We start from the raw sequence: 15,114 nt of genomic DNA, 5'->3' as shown, positions 1-15,114 counted from the left end.
CCCCACTTCTCCATCCCCTACCTCCCCGTGCCCCACCCCGCGACCAAAATGGCAGGCACCAGCACAGTCTTAGACAGTTGCTTTTATAACTGGGTAAAAGTGCCACACAGGCTACTAAGGTTTTAAATCAGGATTAACTATTCTTAACAAATAGATTCTAATGGGCTTGGACCCCTGAGCACATGGAAGGTCACAGATCTGTCTGATCTCTGCCCACACAGCACCTAGGTGGCACCAAATAGCCAAGGATAGCCAAAGTTGTTTCTCCTTCCCAGTTTCTCCGTGTGCTCCTAGAGCAACAGCTGTACCCATGGACACTGAATATAAGTCCCCAGTCCTTCTGCCTCTCTCATAGGTTCTTTTCCCAGTGACATCTTGTGCCTAGGAGCCAATCAGAAATCAAAACAAGATCCAGATGACATCACTAGCCGCCTCAGTTATAACTGGCTAGACATCTGGTCTTCCCTTCCTTGAGTTGAGACCACAGAATCTTGCTCTGTATCTCTTTACTCTGATATTTCAGGTCCAGATACTTCAGGGCCCTTTCTCCTGCCAACTCCGAGCTAACCTAACTTAATTGCTTGTTTAGGGGAGACGGTTAACTGTTTGCATTTCATCTGAGAGATGTACACATCTCATGGGGATTCAAAGCCTAATAGAGACTGGGCCAATTTTATTATGGAACTGAGCCCACCAGTAGAAAGTAAACTGTGGCATTGCCCACCGTCTTCGATAATAGTATTGCCAAGATGGGGTGACTATATGACTTGGTTACCATCATCAAGCACACAGCATACCAACATGATGGTGCCCCCAAAATCTTCTGGTTCCTCCGAGCCCTCAGGGGATCACTGCAGCTCTAGAAGTCCTATGCCATAGGCTCTCAGTCAATCATTTCAATTCTCTTCTGATATTTCTCTTTGATTTTCACCTTCCTGGGTTCCTAATGAGATTCTGCGCATAGAAGACCACCCAGACAGACTCTGCCATCGTGTGATGCGGTCACTGCGTTTCCAACATCCAATTAAACAGGCAATACCAAGCCCCCATGGTGCATTTCTTCGGATTTTTTGACACATTATTTTGCACTATGCTTGGTTTAGGGGTAAGGGGTACTTGAAGTTTTCCTAGCTTATTTGGGCAAGAGATTGAAGATGGGGGTTCTGCTGGGTCTTTTTTTTTTTTTTTCTGCTGGGTCTTAACGTCTGCTCTTTCTACTGTCATCTCCAGGCCTGTTTTTCTGCAGCTGAGATGGAATGTTTTCTTTGCTCCAAAGCCCCAGGCTCCATACTCCACAGTGTTTATCTGCTAAGTCTGATCACCAGCCGGGATGCCCTTGTTTGTGTTTTCACTTTGCAGTTGAGGTGACTCAGAAGAGCTGAGATCTTTGTGAACCCTTGTAGATGACTTTGTGTTTTCTGTGTGTTGTAGGGAACATATACTGAACACTTACTCTGCTTGCTTCCTATCTAGACTGGGAAATGTAAGGCAGACGGACAGGTTATAAGTTTGAGGAAAAGGATCAGAGAAAATGTTTAAGGAAAATACTGTAGGTTCAATCCGTAAGGGGCAGAAGCCATTCCTGACCTATATAATTACTAGAGGTTGGTTGACTTCCCTGCTATGTGAGATCCACTGTTTACTCTTGGAATTCCTTTAGATGGTGGGTCTAAGAAAATGCATAAGATATTAGAATCAATTCATCCAAGATTTCTGCTGGCATTCTGCTAAAGACACCATAGGTATCTTGGATAGATGCTATGTTGGGTTGTTTTGTTTTGTTTTGTTTTGTTTTGTTTTTTATCAACTTGACACAATCTAGAAAGTCACTTGGGAAGCAGTAACCTTAGTAAAGGAAATGCCGCCATCATATCGGTCTGTTGATGTAGGAGGGCCCAGACTTCGCAGTGCCACCCCCAGGCAGGTGGTCCTAAGTTATACAATAAAGCAGGTTGAGCAAGCCATGGGGAGCTGACCAGTGAGCAGCTTTCCTCTATGGTCTCCACTTCAGTTCTGCAATCCAGATTCCTGCCTTGGCTTCCCCAGAGCACGTACTATAACATGGAAGCCAAGAAAAACCCTTTCATTTCCCAGCTGATTTTGGTCATGGTGGTTATCACAGCAACAGAGATCAAACTAAAGTGGAAATCAGTACCAGGCTGGAGTGTTGCTTTGGTGGATCTAATCATGTGGCTTTTACGCCTTTGAGTGCTTTGTGGGAGGAACATTGGGGTGGAAAAGGCCCTGAGTGTCCGGAGCTTAATGAACTTTTGAGGGTCCATGGAAAATAATGCGGAAAGACATGCAGACTACGCAGGCTTTGGCTTGTGAGATTTCAGATGGAAGCACAGAGTCTGTCATGAATGTTTGTGTGGTATTTTGAATTAAGAATCTTTGGTTTCACTGGGCCTGGCAGTACCCTCCGTTAATCTTAGCACTCTCGTAGCAGAGGGAGACAGATCTCTGTGAGTTCAAGGCCAGACTGGTCTACAAAATGAGTCCAGGACAGCCAGGGCTGTTACACAGAGAAGCCCTGTCTCAGACCAGCAAACAAAAACAAAAAGAATCTGTGGTTTCTAATCACCTGATGGCTAAGGTAGCCCAGACCCCAAAAGACAAATATTTTATGTGTTCTCTTATATGTGTATATTAGTTTTTTCCACTTTAGATATGTGTGCTTTAATCCAAATAACAACTGAGGTTAGGTAGCTTTATAAGGGAGAGGAAGAGGTCTTCCAAAGAAGAGGAGCTGGAGTGTAGTGCTGTGGATGGGGCAGGGGATGGAAGAACAGGATAAGAGCCTGCTACTGTGGAAATGTCCTAAAATACGGGCGTGTGCGAAAAGAATTAAAATGCCCAGCCTGGTCTACAAAGTGAGTCCAGGACAGCCAAGGCTAACACAGAGAGACCCTGTCAAGAAAAAACCAAAAAAAAAAAATAATAATAATAATAATAATAAAAATAAAATAAAATAAAATGCACAGAGGCAGCAAGCAGTGCTCTCCGCTTCAGTTCCTGTGGCCCCTCCCCCCATGCTTCTCCCTTCAGTTTTACCTTGGCCCCCATCAATGATGGGCTGCGACCTGTAAGCCAAGACAAAGGCTGTCTTCCCCAAGTTGCTATTCGGTCACCGTGTTTATCACAACAACAGAGATCAACTGAGAACACAAGGGAAAGTATAAGGATCTGAAAACATAAGCATGGGTGTGCACAAAACAACTCCACTACCTGAGAACTGATGTCTGGAAAGAAATATTAAGCCATGCTGGCTCCCCTCCTTCTAGGCCAGAGAGGTCTCCCCAGGCATAGGCCTTAGAGTGAAGGGGAGGCCTGGGTGACCCTCCATCTACATTTATTGATTCATGTATTTTGACCAATGTTTCAATTCCTAAGATGAAACTCTAAATATGACTCAGCAAGTTGTAAATATACATATGCATACATAAATATACATACATACATACTGTAATGAGGCGATTTTATTGACCTGATGTTTGAGTTATGTTATATTTACCAGACCCCATAACACGTACATACATACATACATATAGAGAAAAAAAGGTCACAAATATGGAAGGATATAGCAAAACATAGGAAGAGTTAAAGAACTGGAGGGGGAAGGGCAGGAATGATGTAGACACAGTGCTCATGTTTGAGCACTTTAAAAAAAATGATTCAATGGAGCTGGAGAGATGGCTCAGTGGTTAAGAGCACTGTCTGCTCTTCCAGAGGTCCTAGGTTCAATTCCCAGCAACCACATGATGGCTCACAACCATCTATACTGAGATCTGGTACCCTCTTCTGGTGTGCAGGCAGAATACTGTATATGTAATAAACAAATCTTTAAAAAATGATTCAGCTAACCTATAAAATTAAATTATAGTTGAAATTTTCTCAAGCATAAAGAGACATCCAAACATGGGAAATACTCAAAACCCGAAACAAAAATTACCAGAGAAGATCTTTCCATTGCATAGTACAGTCAAGATGTCAAAGTACAAACAAACAAACAAACAAACAAACATACAAACAAAAAACACTAAAAGCTGTGAGGGAAAAGTGTCAATTATTATAAAGAGGCAGCAGGGCATGGTGGCACAGGCCTTTAATCCCAGCACTCGGAAGGCAGAGGCAGGTGGATCACTGTGAGTTCTAGGCCAGCCTGGTCTACAAAGCATGTCCAGGAAAGCCAGAGAATCCCTGTCTCACCCGTGTGTGTGTGTGTGTGTGTGTGTGTGTGTGTGTGTGTGTGTGTGTATGCAAAAATATAAGAATAGTATAAAATCTGTCATTAGCAGTCCCAAAAGCCAAGAAAGCATTAGTTGATAGGTTTCCAGGAGTGGAAAAAAAATTGTTATCAATCAAGATTGTTATTAAACTAGACAGGAAAATAAGAATGTTTCAAAAGAGCACAAGGTGAGACAATTCACAACAACCAAGCCAACACTGAAGAAAAATTTTAAAGGAGTACTATACATAGAAGAATAAGGAAGACAATTTCATATATAAAGCATGAAGGTGAATATATTTCATAAGAGGAACAGATGAGCAGAAAATAATTGGGAAGGTATCCATCGTGTCCAACACAGTGAAGCAGCCAGGATCCAACGCTACCAGGAAATCAGGAAACATATGACCAGCGAATCAACCAGAAAACAAACAACAAAAACACAAGGAACAGCAAACCCTTCTCAATCGTAACTTTATATGCAACCGGCATTAACCTGTCAGTTAAAAGACACACTGACCGTTGCTGTCTCCAAGACACCCACATAACAAGAAAGATGACCCAAAAAACTGAGAACCAAAGGTTGGGAAGCAACCTGTGGAGCAGATGGAAGCCTCAAACAAGCTTGTGTCGCACTTCTCAAACCTAATAAAGTATACACAAGCCAAAGCCAGCTAGAAGGAATAGTGAGGAACATGGCGACCAATACTGGTTATCAAATTGACGAGCTCCAGAGTCTCCCTAAGAGACACGCCTCTTGGCATGGATTTAAGGGATTATCTTTATTAGGTTGATTGAAATGGGAAGACATCCACACCCTGCCCCACCCAACCCCCTGCCCCGCCCCACCCCACCCTACCCCCCACCCCCACCCCCGCCCCATTAACAACCAGCAAGTGTTATTATTCCCTAGGCTTGGTCATGAGGGATAAAGAGAGAAAAGCCAGGTGAACATGAACCTCCGTTGTTTCTGCTTCCTGACTGTGAGTGCAATGTGACCAGCTGCCTCAGCTTGCTGCCACAAAGGCTTCCATTCCATGATGGACAGCACCCATGAACCCTGAGCCTAAGCAAACCCTTTCTCCTCTTAGCAAGAGTGTTTTTATCCTAACAGCATAAGTAGGTAAGACAAGGGCCATTACTTATCAAAGGAACAATGCATTAAGATGACGTAACTATTCTAAATATCTATGCATTAAGTCTGTGGGCCTTGACTTTATAAAAAACAACACTAAAAGATACAAATATATATGTGCTAACACAATGATAATGGAAAACGTCAGTCTTCCATTGTATCTAGATAGGTTTCCTAAGGAGGCTAGAGAGATGGCTCAGCAGTTAAGAGGTCTGGTTCCTCTTTCAGAGGACCTGGGTTCAATTCCCAGCACCCACATGGCAGTTCGTTACCATCTGTAACTCTAGGTCCAGGGGCTCCCTTTTCTGGCCTCAGCAAGTACCAGGCACACAAGTAATACGCAGACATACGTGTAAACAAACACTCATACAAACACATAAAATAAAAATCAACCAAGAGCTAAATTACACTGTGGATCGACTGGCCCAGCAGAGGCGTGCAGATCATTCCACTCAACTGATAAGGACTATACACTCTTCTTCTCTTCTTAATGGCACGTGGAACCATCTCTAAAACTGACCACATTGTAGGGCAAAAATAGAGTCTTTTTTATTATTAATTTATTCAGATTACATCTCCATGGTTATCCCATCACTTGTATCCTCCCGTTCCTCCCTCCCTCCCGCTTTCACCCTCCCCTAGGTCTGTGACCAAGGGGGACCTCCTCCCCCACCATATGGTCATAGGCTATAAAGTCTCATCTTGGTAGCCTGCTAATTCTTTCTTTTAGTGCCACCAGATCTCCCCACCAAGGGGAAGTGGTCAAATATGGGGCACCAGAGTTCATGTCAGAGTCAGTCCCCGCTCTCCACATAACTGTGGAGAACGTCCTGTCCATTGGCTAGATCAGAGTAGGGGTTTGTTGTTTACTACTTTTATTGTCCTTGGTTAGTGCAGTAGTTTGAGCAGACTCCCCTGGGACCTGATACACCCATCACAATGTTCTTCTTGTAGGTTTCTAGGACCCTCTGGAGCCTTCTATTTCCCTATCTCCTATATTTCTCTTACCTAGGATGTCCTCACATCTATCCCAATCTCCTGGTAAGTGAAGACTTTTGTGGGACATGCCTTTTGGGCCAGTGCCCAATTATAAGTGAGTACATACCATGTCAGTCTCTCTGCTTCTGGGTTAACTCACTCATTATGGTCATTTCTAGTTCAATCCACTTGTCCACAAAATTCGGGAATTCCTTGTTTTTTAATAGCTGAGTAGTATTCCGTAGTGTAAATGTACCACAGTTTCTTTATCCATTCTTCAACTGAGGGACACTTAGGCTGATCCATGTTCTGGCTATTATGAATAAGGCTGCTATGAACATGGTTGAGCATATGTCCGTGTTGTGTGGTGGAGCATCTTCTGGGTATATTCCAAGGAGTGGAATAGCTGGGTCTTGAGGAAACCCTATTCCCAGTTTTCTGAGAAAGCACCAGACAGATTTCCAAAGTGGCTGTACTAGTTTGCATTCCCACCAGCAATGAAGGAGTGTTCCTCTTTCTCCACATTCTCGCCAGCATGTGATGTCACTTGAATTTTTAATCTTAGCCATTCTGATGAGTGTAAGATGGAATCTCAGAGTCATTTTGATTTGCATTTCTCTGATGATTAAAGACGTTGAGCAGTTCTTTAAGTGTTTCTCAGCCATTCAATATTCCTCTGTTGAGAATTCTCTGTTTAGTTCTGAGCCCAATTTCTTAATTAGGTTATTTGGTTTGGTGGTGTTTAATTTCTTGAGTTCTTTATATATTTTGCATATTATACCTTTGTCAGATGTAGGGTTGGTGAAGATCTTTTCCCAGTCTGTAGGCTGTTGCTTTGTTCTCTTGACAGTGTCTCCTGCCTTACAGAAGCTTGTCAGCCTCATGAGGTCCCATTTATTAATTGTTGACATTAAGGCCTGGGCTGTTGGTGTTCTGTTCAGGAAGTTGTCTCCTGTGCCAATATGTTCCAGGCTCTTCCCCACTTTTTCTTCTAAGTGACTTAAGTGTCTCTGGTTTTATGTTGAGGTCTTTAATCCACTTGGACTTGAGTTTTGTGCATGGTGACAAATATTGCATTTTTCTACACGTAGACCTCCAGTTGGAGCAGCATCGTTTGTTGAAGATTCTATCCTTTTTCCATTGAATAGATTTGGCTTCTTTGTCAAAACTCAAGTGACCGTATGTGTGTGGATTTGTTTCTGGGTCTTCAATTCAATTCCATTGATCAACCAGCCTATTGCTGTGCCAGTACCATGCTGTTTTAATTACTGTTGCTCTGTAGTACAGCTTGGGATCAGGTATGGAGATTCCTCTGGAGGCTCTTTTATTGCAAAGGATTGTTTTAGCTATTCTGGGTTTTTCATTTTTCTATACAAAGTTGATGATTGTTCTTTCAATTTTTTAAAAAAAGCAAATCTTAATAAGTACCAAAAGAAAAAAAGAAAGAATTCCCTGCACCATATCAGAACACAGCAGAATAAGTTAGAAATCGGTGGCAAGACTGAGACCTCAGGAAAAATACAAATACTTAGAAGCTAAACAATTCACTTTTTAATGTGTGTTGCCACGCCTTTCATGTAGGGCTTGGCATGCACATGCTAGGTGAGTGCTCTATCACTCATACACTCCCAGCCCAACAATACACTTTTTGAATGAACAGTGGGGCCATTGAAGAAATCAGAGAGGAATTTATTTTTTAACTGAATCAAAACATAACCTTCCAGAACTTCTGTGATGCACTCAAGGCAGCCGTGAGGAATGTTTATAGCTATAAGTGCTCACACTAAAAAACAACAACAACAGCAACAACAACCCAGAGATAGTGTAAAGAAATACTCCAATGAGGCACCTACAAACTCTGGAAAAACAAGAAGCCAAATCAAGCAGATGGCCGGAAATAAAGATTAGGTCAGAGACTAAAAGAACAAAATACAAATGTAATCAAAGAATTGGTTCTTTGAAAATATTAACATGATTGACAAATCCCTAGCCAAACTAACAAAAGTAAAAAAAAAAAAAGCCCTAATTAATAAAATTAGAGATAGAAATAGAGTTATCACAGCAGAAACCATTAAAGTCCAGATGATATCAGGGAATACTCTGGAAACTTTCACTCCAAAAGTTGGAAAATGTGGGGGAAATGGATAAATTTCTAAATGCAATCAAAGCAAAAGATATAAGGAGTTTAAAGAGATCCGTGGCCATCAGTGAGACAGAGGCAGCATTAAGTCTCTGTGGAAGAAGGCTCGGGAGCAAGTGGATTCATTGCTGAACCCGGGCTTTAAAGGGAATCCAACTCTAGTGCTTCACTAAATATCCCAGAAAATAGAAAGGCAAGGGACATCATCAAATTCATTCTGTGAAGCCAGTATGACCTTGAAACCAAAACTAGAGAAGGAGACAATAAGAAAAACAAAACTATAGACCAATCTCCCCAGTGAAGCCTAAACACAAAAATTCTCAACAAGATACTTGCAAACTGAATTCAAGATTGCATTAAAGATTACACATCATCTCCAATTTGGTTTCATCCTAAGGGTGCAAGGTTTGTTCAACATATGCAAGCTAATATATTTAATATGCTATAATAACAAGACTTAAATACAGAAATCATATATTCTTGATAGATGTAGAAAAGGCATTTAACAAAGTTCAACATGGCTTCATGATAAAAGTCCTAAAGAAACTGAAAATGAATAGAAGATAGTTCAATATCATGAGGGCTATATACAACAAACCTATAGTCAACATCAGGGTAATTGGGGGAGTTTTGAAAGCGTTTTCTCCAAAGTCTGGAATGAGGCAAGGGTGCTCACTTCCTTCACTTTTATTCAATGTAGGGCTCAGAGTTTTGGCTAGTGTAGTAAGAGGTAATATTAAAAGGATACAAATTAAAATGGAAGAATTTAAACTATTCCTACTTGCAAATGACATAATTCTATATTTACAAGACCATACAGATGCCACCAGAAAGCTTTTTGATCTCATACACACCTTCAGTAAAGCTTCAGGAGACAAAACCAACATGCAAAAATTAATAGCTTTATATACACCAATAACAAACCTTCAAGAAAGAAAATTAAGAAAAATATTCCATTCACACCAGCTTAAAACTTTGAGACACTAATAAAAAGAATCCAACGAAGAAATTATATGGTGGGAAGGACTTTCCTGCTCCTGGATGGGCAGAACACACACACACACACACACACACACACACACACACACACACACACACACGCATGCACGCACACACACATGTACATACACATGCATACACACGCACATGTACACACATGCACACACACACAGTTTTTTGAGGCATGATTTCACTGTACAGCCCTGGCCGTCCTGGAACTCGCTCTGTAGACCAGGCTGGCCTTGACCACGCCTGGCCCAGCAGAATTAATATAAAGATGACAAGACTACCAGAAGTAATATACACATTGAATGCAACCCCCATCAAAATTCCAACAGCATTCTTCACAGAACCATTTTTAAAACTTCTCAAATTTGTATGGAAACACAAAGGGCCACAGAAAGCAAAGGCAATCCTAAGCAAAGAGAACATAGCTGAGTGGATCACGTTATCTGGCCTCAAACTGTACTACAGAGCCGCAGCAACAGATGGCTACTGGCACAGAAATGTGGAGCAGTGGAACATAACAGTGACTCCGGAATAAACCCACACAGCTATGGATGCCCAATTTTAGGCAAATATTCCAAAAAATGTATACACTGGAAAAAGAGAATCTCCTCAGTAAACGGTGCTGGCGAAACTGGATATCCACTTGCGGAAGCGTGAAATTAGATCCATATCTCACACCTTACATAAAAACTAATTCAAACTGGATTTAAAAAAAAAAAACCAAGGACTTTAATTTAAAACCTGAAATACTGAAACTGCTAAAGGAAATGATAAGAAAAACACATCAGTACAAGTAAGGGTTTCCCTATGACACAAGAAATAGCCCCAACAATTAACAAATGGGACCAAGGGGGAATTTAAAAAGTTCTGCATGGAAAAAAAAAAAAGCATCAACAAAGAGAACAAGCAAATCCTGGCCAGCTGTATCTCAGACAAGCAGTTGAGCAAACCGTTCTCAAAATAAGAAACCCAGATGGGTAATAAATATTTGTTAAAGTGTTACCCATCCCTTAGCATCAAGGAAATTTAAATTAAACTGATTAGAGGCTCTGGAGAGATGATGGTTCAGCAGTCAAAAGCACATGCTAGCTCACAGAGGAGCAAGGTTTGGCTCCCAGCATCCACCTGGCAGCTGACAACCCTTCCTAACTCCATTTCCAGGAGTTCTGATGCCCTCCAGCATCTGCATGACTTGTTGCATAGTCATATATGTAGGCAAGTACTGGTACACATGCATGCAAACAAAATCTTTAAAAAAAAAAAACAAACTATTTTGAGCCAGGCATGGTGGGCAAGGCTTTTAATCCCAGCACTCAGTAGGCAGAGGCAGGCCAGGCAGATCTCTGAGTTCAAGGCCAGCCTGGTCTGTAGAATAGGTTCCAGGACAGTCAGAATTACATAGAGAAATTCTTCCTGGAAAAACAAAACAACAACAACAACAACAACAACAACAACAACAAAAACCCAAAGCCAAACAAACAAAAACTATTTTGAGGTTCTAGATCACTGCGTTTGGAATGGCCATCAACAATATATTAAATTACAACAAGTTTCATTCAATGTCAACGGATGTACAGACTGGTGCAGTGTGGCAGCAACTCAGAAAACTGAAAGTAGAGTCACCAGTTCTAAATATGCAGCCAAAGGCCTCTACTTCCTACCCCAGGCATACTTGTAAGTGTTTATGCTACTCCCTCACAATAGCTAGGAAATGGAATCAGCCTAGACGTCTATCAACTGATGAGTGGATAATGAAAGTTGGGACATATATACAATGAAACTCTCTATTTCCATAAAAGAGGAAAATACAAAATTTGCAGGCAAATGGAAGGAACTGGAAAATATATTAAATGAACTAGCATGGGCTCAGAAAGACAAATATTAAGTGTTCTCTCTCCTATGAGTCCTAAACCAGGTGGTGGATGTGCATGCCTTTAATCACAGCATTTGAGAGGCAGAGGCAGGTGAATCACTGAGTTTGAGGCCAGCCTGGTCTACAGAGTGAGTTCTAGGAAAGCCAAGGCTACACAGAGAGACCCTATCTCAAAAAATGTGATGTAAGTCCTGGCTTCTGATTATTAAACACATCTATCTACAGTTTAAGTGGGAGTAAGTATGGGTAGAGACCAGGAAACTAGAAAAGGCCCAAGGTGAAAGTATAAGGCCAGATGGGGGAGGCGGGGAGATGCGGGAAGTGGTAGGAGGGATTTCTGATGTGTTTCTAAATTTCAAAAAGTTCTCATGAAAATGTCAAGTGTATGAGAAAATAGAGAAAAGAAAGCAACACGTTCTATCACATTACTTTAATTAACATTTGCCATATATGTTTTACCTAATTTTGAGGGTGTGTAAAAACAAATTCCAGGCCAGGCACGTTGGTGTACACGTGTAATCAGAAGGCTCTTAGGCAAAAGCTAGTGATCTCTCATTCAATACGATGGTATCTTAGAGCCATGAGGAGGATTTTGAGTCGGTGGGTAGCCCAGAGCATCTCCTTGTCCCTCAGGAGAGAGAACAGAAAGGTGAGTGACTCCGTTATAAAACTTTTACCTAAAATGTCAAAAACAAGAACTACTTAGGGCTGGGATGAGCAGACAGTCACTGTCCTGAAGGCTTGGGTTTCCAGCAGGCTGCCTCTCCTGCAGAAGCCCAGGTACATGAGCTCTGGCTGTGGGGCACCTGGACTGGTCTAGCCTATGCTATATCACCACACCCACCTGCTCCTATGAAGCTCCCCGGTTTTCTTCTGAAGAACCATTTATCCTGTCTGCTGGCTTCTGTGGTTTGGTTAGACCAACTGGCATCCTGTCCCTCTGCAGAGGTGAGGCCATGGCTTAGCCCCAAACGTGCAGCCGTGAGCCTGGCCCCCCAGAGAAGACAGGGGACAAAGTATTCGCAATGAGCCAGCTCCAAGATGGTTTATTCAAATATGGAAGAGGGAAATTGAACATAAGCCTGGAGCCACTGGCAGCCACGATGAGCTCTTCCTCGACACCCTGGAGTATAGCTGATTTAACATGTGCAGAGAACCAGCCCAGCTGACAGCCCATGAGCAGCTGGCCCAAGCGCTCTTAAGATGCACTCGGGACATTTAGTTTTACAATTTCATAAGGAAGGAGGAGGAAAGGGAACAGAAAGAATAAATAATTTCAACTCAGTGTGACCTTGGTGACATGTCCCTGGCAGGTAAGAAGTGTGTTGTATTTTCTGACCTGTAAATGCTAGGTCGCACCACTTTTCCCTTTGCTTGCAGGAACACCTGCCTCAGAATCTCAAGTTACCACGTGCAAGGTCTGCTATCCTGAGGCCACCATGAGTAGAGGACATCCTGGGGCCCAGACACAGCCTTCCATTCAAGGCATCAGACTTGTAACTGTCACTGTCTCAGAGCCACCAGGGGATGTCAATCTACTGTATATGGGACCAAAACAAACAAACAAACAAGACCCATCCACAACTGGACCAAATTCCAGTAGATAACAGAAGATAAGAAAGTGTTTCTTAAAAAAAGAAAGAAAGGAAGAAAGTGTTTCTTGTTTTGTTATTAAATTGGGGGAACATTTACTTTGCAACAAAGGAAAAGACAGAGACAGGTCTTCATGAGTGCACTAAATTGGGCAACGGTGGATACAGATTTTAGTGGGACTTGACACTTGAAGAAAAAAATAAATCATTTGACACAGGAACAGCCACGAGACCTTGGGAGGGGCCTGACCAGATGAGGAGCCCTGAAGCTTAATCGTTATTAGTGTCACAAATCTACCTGAGAAACTGAGTTTTGGAGAAGTTGGGAAAAGTCCTCCAGAATAGAGGGGATTTGTAAGGACTTTGCAGGCAGAGGGATTTGTGGGTGCAAAAATGCGTGAGTGAACCCCTGTGCTGGATGAGTCTGAGCGGCTGGGGTGCAGAGGCCCCAGGGAGTTCAGACAAAGCCGGGGTGGGGGTGGGGGAGCGCGGAGAAGACCAGCTGAAATGAGAAGGTCAAAGTCTAAGGACAGGGAAGGAGGTTGAAAGGGATTCACTGTAGGAGCCCTGACAGGGAGTGCTGCCCGGGGTCCTGTCCCAGAATGAGGTCCTTTGTCGGGTGCAGAACTTTAAGAGAGTAGTTCTAAGAGGCCATCTCTCTTGGCATGGACAGAAATAGTGAGAGGTGGTACCTTGGCCTCCACACCCACCCCAGGCCCATGGCCTCCACTAAAGTATTTCCCCTGGAGAGCCTTCATCCCTCCTCCCAAGTCCCTGATGCAGCCCGCCTGCTGGCCCTTCCTACCCCCCCCCCCCCCCCGCCCCCAGATAACCTGCAAACCTGCAACAACAAACCTTCCCTCTCACCCTCCAATCTTGCCTCTGGTTGAGGGACTGTTACCCCTAACTGCCCTTCCCAGCCCAGACACCTGGGAATCCTCCGGAACCCCACCCTGAAGCTGTACCACAATTGAAATTGACCTCTCAGCGGCCATCTTCCTCCTCTCACCCAGCGGTTTGTTTTGTTTTATGGCACTATCCGGTTTTCATGTCTCCTCCTCAGAAAGGTTCATCTCCCCCCCCCCCCCGCCCCCCGCCCGAATGGCGAATGGGCACATCTCGTCCTCGTCCTCCCTACTGCCCACTGCTCTCTGCACCTCACTCTAAAATCCACATTCCTCAGACTCCCCAGGCCAAGGCTCTGACATCTGACCTCTGTTTAGTCTCTACAGCCCCTCTACCTAACCCTGAGCCCCTCACCAGCTCCCTAACCAGGTTACAATGCTGCCCCGTGTTGTTGCCCGGTACCCAGCTCCACCTCCCCTTAAAACCCTTTCCAGACTTCTCCTCTATGGAGTGCCCATGGTCCGTGGATCTAGTCATGGTGTCTCCCGTAATATAGGACACCCAGGATTTACAGTCACAACTGGCTCCTGTCCTCGCCCAATCCATCTGAGGACCTTGCTTTTCTTTTAAACAGGACAATGCCCACACTAAAGGACATGAGGATCATGATTGGACACACCTAGAGAGCAAGCACCAAGCTAAGAGCTTTTTACACATTATTGACTCCTCATAGTGCCCAGAGAAACAGACTATACTATTCGCACCATTTAATAGAGGTGGCAGCCAGGTTAAGCACCTGGCCTCCCTTACCTCCCTGGGGCAGCCTCTCTGAGGCCTCCCGGCACAGAGTGCGGTTTCAGTTGCAACTACAGCACCATCCCATCACTAAATTAATGGTCTGAGACGTACACCTGTAAACTAGGTCCTGTAACTGAATCCAGCATACAGCTTGTGCATGCTTTGTGTGGGTATTGGATAAGCGGCCTGTGGTAGAACATGGCTGCCAGCTCTTGACACCTCCTCACTTCTCTCAGGACAGGACGTAGCACACTTTAGGCACACTTTAGTGGTAGTGGAGGAGGAAGCACTTGAGGAATTTTAAACCCCGTTTTCCCGGAGCTGTTTCCTCACCAGCCTGAGCTAACCGCAGTGGCCGGACTCTTGAGTCTTCCTAGTGCCCAGGCCAGGGCTGGTTCCAGCTGGCTTCGTGAGAATTTGAGAAGAAACGTGGACAACAGAAACCAGGGGAGAGAGTCCAATGCCGGCTTTTCCCTCTGCTGGTTTTGGCTCTGTTGCCACCCGAGACAGGGAGAC

The sequence above is a fragment of the Acomys minous genome, assembly GCF_964271855.1.
Source record: "Acomys minous genome assembly, chromosome: 6".
In the NCBI taxonomy this organism is placed as follows: domain Eukaryota; kingdom Metazoa; phylum Chordata; class Mammalia; order Rodentia; family Muridae; genus Acomys; species Acomys minous.
Note: the sequence above shows the minus strand (reverse complement) of the source record.